Raw genomic sequence first — 4,533 nt, 5'->3', positions numbered from 1 at the left:
ACCCTCAGCAGGAATGACTCATGGCCCCAGCCCCAGCCTGGAGCTGACAGGCCCTGGAGAGGGGTGCGGCTCCGGCCCCCTGCTGTCCTTCCCACCCCTGTCTTCCCACCTCCCTTGCCGCTCTGGAAACTCTCTCCTCCCCTTCTTCTCTGACCTCATTAAGAAGCCCACGGTAAGCTGGGAGCAGCCGCTGAGTGACTGTAGCCAAACAGGTTGTCCAACCCTGAACTGGTGTGACCAGAAACCATGTATCCTTGGGTGCAGAATCACATCACGTCAACAAACTCCGACCAGCAGCTGCATCAACAAGGGTGGGCTTCCAAAAGGAAGGGGAGGGAACACTGTGGACTGAATTGAATCATGTCCCCCCACATAGCATTATCAGTCACAATTCTGTGAATTCCACTTGGAAATGGACTTTCTTTGTTATGTGGTGGTTGTTACATGTCCTCGAGTCACTTGACCCTTTGCACATCAGCTTTAAAACCTGCTCTATCCTGCACTTCCGGTCCCTTTGGCGGCGGTAGCAAAAGTGAGATGACAAGGGAACATGTCATCGTTTGGAAAGCATCACAATAAGACGCACACGCTGTGCCGCCGCTGTGGCTCCAAGGCCTACCACCTCCAGAAGTCCACCTGTGGCAAGTGTGGCTACCCCGCCAAGCACAAGAGAAAGCATAACTGGAGTGCCAAGGCTAAAAGGCGAAATAGCACCGGTACTGATCGCATGAGGCACCTAAAGATCATTTACTGCAGATTCAGGCATGGATTCTGTGAAGGAATAACCCCGAAACTCAAGCGGGCAGCTGTTGCAGCATCCAGTTCATCTTAAGAATTCCACTGTTTAGTTATGCAATAAATGTTCTGGTATTATATAAAAAAAACAAAAACAAAACAACAACCCTGCTCTATCCTGTGCCAACCTCACTGTCTCCCATATACCCACCCCCATTACCCCAGTTAGTCACTGAGTCAGCCCATCTCATCCAGGGTCTTCCTCCCTTGCACTGTCCCTCCACTCTCCCAAGCATGACATCCCTCTCCAAGGACTGGCCCCTCCTTATAACATGTCCAAAGTACGTAAGACGAAGCCCCAGAATCCTTGATTCCAAGGAGCAGCCTGGTTTCACCCGCTCCAGGATGAACCTGTTTATTCTCCTAGTAGTCCATGGTAAATTCAGCACTCTTCTCCAGCACCACAGCTCAAAGGCATCAATTCTCCTTCTATCATCCCTAGTTATCTTTATGTTAGTGAGACACTGTTGGTGGAGGGTGTGTCTTAAAGCGATCTCTTCTGAGATATAGAAGAAGCAGGTTCTAGTTCACAGTTTGGCAATTTCAAGTTTCCCTCAGGAGACTTGGTGACGAGACTCCGTAGGGAGTAGTTACATTACAATCCCAAAAGCCAGGCATCCGGAGCGGACCCAGTCTGTCAACGGCGCCCAGGGAGGATGGCGGCCAGTCTTCTCCAGCTGCTCTTCACACCCTCAGCAGCCCAGTGGAAAGTCTGTGTGAGTGGGAGTTGACTCGATGGCGGGACTTTCTGATTTCCCTAAATTCAGTTCTCATACCTTCCACGTTCTATGAAGGCACGTTTGCAACCATAGCTTGTCATTCTGAGTCACGCTGCATCACCGGATGAAGGTCTTCCGCGGTCTGAAAGCGCTACTCCATCCACACTGTCCGGACAGATGTTCGTTAGAGGAGGCGTCTCTTCCCCGCTCACAGGCTGAGGGTCTTCCAGCCTCAGCGGCTCCTTCCCGGAAGCCCATCAGACAACTTCTTCACCGGACCTTTTATTCTACCCCCCGCCCCAACCTGCTTTAAGCAGATCTCCAGGGTTTTCCTCCTGCTCTGTCTTACTTAGGCTAGAAGCCCTGCTGGCACCTGTCCACCTGCTGGGATTGGAATGCCAGTGTCAGAACTTCTGGAATCATAGCAACGCCCACGCCATCCCAGAAGGACAAACGGACAGGTAAGCAGTCGTGCACATAGAAGACATGGTCAGTTGGCAAATAACCTCTTCTGTAAATCTTTACACCACCAACAACAAAAAGCGCTTTGAGTGCCAGGACCCCCGCAGGTGCCCCTCCTGCACTGACCTCTCAACCTGGAGGATGTGACGTCAAGCCAGGCAGCCCCACCAGGAGTTGTGTGTCAAGGAAGGAGGCCACGTGGGGAGCGTCACTGGACAATGACAAGGTTATAAAAGACAAGAGTGAATAAAGAGGAACCAGGGTCTCTATTCACTCCAAATGGGCACTTGGGGTGGGACCTGGAGGAGGAACCTGATGCAGACAGAGACACTGAGGACGGGCATTGAGAGGCAGCCTTCAGCATACAGTTTCTGTACGAAATTGGGGCTGGGAAGGGTCCAGAATTCTGCCTGGCCATGGCCCAGGTGGACACCTGCCCTCCCCAGCAGCTGCGTTAGGCGCCCGTGCACGGCCAAGCCCGGAGTGTTCACAGCCCAGTGCACGTGTGCAGGGTAAGTGTCCGCAACACCTGCCCTTTTTTCTCTTTCGTTGCTTCCATTTGAAAAAGAAACGTCGTGCTTCACCGGGTGCAGATGCCGGACACCAGCCGGAGCCTTGCTGTCAGCTCCAAGCACAGCGGGCACAGTCTGTCGATAGTTTTGTTTGATTTTTAAATAACATTTTCTTGTGTGTTCACTGAAGGCTTATCCAGCAAATTAGGATCTCATTTGAGAATTGTTGTTATTGTTATTGTTAAGTGCCATTGAGTCGTAGGTGGGACCATTAGCAACCCTATCAACAAAAGACCTGAACACTTGTATAACTTTCGTCCTCTCTCCAGATTCATAGTGTTTCTGGAGGCAAGCTATTTTGGAAATGGATGCCACTCCTGCTTCCAAGCTTGTTTTAATCGGGAAGCTCCACCAAGCACTGTCCACGATGGGTAACCATTAACACATTTGACACGTCAGTGTCACAGTGTTCAGTTTCACAGCCACTATGATTTACCTCTGTACGGCAAGTGGACACACCAGTGGACAATCCTAGAGGTGGTGGTGTTGTTGTTATGTGCTGTCGAGTTGCTTGCGACTCATAGAGACCCTATGTACAACAGTCCTAAACTCTGCTCTGTCCTGTGCCAATCGCACTGCCTCTGACACACTCATCCAGATTACCCCAGGCACCGAATCAATCCATCTCATAGAGGGTCTTCCCCTCCTGCGCCTGCCCTCCACCCTCCCAAGCATGATGTCCTTCTCCAAGGACCGGTCTCTCCTTACAACACGCGTTTCAAATCCACCAGATGCTCTGCTGGAGAGGAGGGGAGCAATCTCCTCCTGAACCAGTCAGATCTGATTTGATGGTACACACACAAAAAATAGCAAAATAAAAACAATTTTTAAACAAAGAATTCCATATTTCCATATTAAGACCAATGATCCATGGGGGCAGGAGAGAGAATTCAGGGATTAAAAAATGACGTGTTCGGTTCGAATCCACCAGGTGCTCTGCCGGGGAAGGAGGGACAATCTCCTCCTGTACCAGTCAGATCTGATTTGACGGTACACGCACACAAAAATAAAAAAAAAATTTAAAAAAATGACGTGTTCTCCCTGGATTCCTTATTCACTGGAATGGGATCCTGGAACTCCCAGTTTTTATCTGATGTAACAATAAAAAAGGCATGGAAAAACACAAACAAACAAACAAAAAGACCAAATCTGCTGGTCTGACAGACTAGGGGAACCTTTGGGATCCCACTCTTCAGACATCCCTCAAGCCTGGAATTGAACTCATCCCCGGAGATCGACTTTCCACCAAACAGCAATCAAGACTACAGAGTGAGCAGAAGTCCAGCAAGGACACACTCCTTGGTACAAGCAGCTGTGAGACCAGAAGGGCAGTACTGTCCCCAAAGCAAAGGTCAGAGGGCAGGAAACAAGGGCCCACAGAAATGGTGAGTAAGGGGTGGGGACGAAGCGGAAAGATCCTGCCTCCTTGTGGGGTTCCCAATCCCTGTCACAAAACGAAATATGTACAAGCTGCTGAACCGAAAACTGATTTGCTCTGTCAATTTTCACTCAAATTACGATCAAAATGTCAAAAAAAAAATCTTTTCTTGCCCACCATCCTCCTGTGTGGAGTTAAAGGATTCATCTCAGTAACTTCCAGCAAATTTTTATACCCAGAATTGCAGACCATATAGTTCAACAGAGAAAAAGTAAATGACTATGGTCTAAAGAGAGGGTGTGAAAGAGCTCGCTGAGGCCGGAGAGGTGATGAGGGCTGGAAGTTTAGGAACCCATCTGCATGCAGGCTGCTCGCTTCTGAGCACCGCGTTAGCTGCTGAACACAGTGGAAGTCCATCTGCAGGCACCAGTCTCTCCTGGTCGCAGTCGCTCTGCCCCACCTCTGCTGAGCTTTCTTATTCACTTCTCAAGTGTTGTTGTTGTTGTTATGTGCTGTCGAGTCGTTTGCGACTCATAGCGACCCTATGTACAACAGCCCTAAACCCTGCTCTATCCTGTGCTAATCTCACTGCCTCTGACACACCCAT

General features: G+C 49.8%; 1 pseudogene; it reads left to right on the top strand.

Moving 5' to 3' along the window:
• Positions 1 to 550: 550 nt before the first annotated feature.
• On the top strand, positions 551 to 832 carry LOC102861692 (annotated as a pseudogene).
• Positions 833 to 4,533: the final 3,701 nt, after the last annotated feature.

This window comes from Elephantulus edwardii, unplaced genomic scaffold, assembly GCF_000299155.1.
Source record: "Elephantulus edwardii isolate Elephantulus edwardi_28Jun2011 unplaced genomic scaffold, EleEdw1.0 scaffold00237, whole genome shotgun sequence".
NCBI lineage: Eukaryota > Metazoa > Chordata > Mammalia > Macroscelidea > Macroscelididae > Elephantulus > Elephantulus edwardii.
Note: the sequence above shows the minus strand (reverse complement) of the source record. Positions and strands in the feature narration are given on the sequence as shown.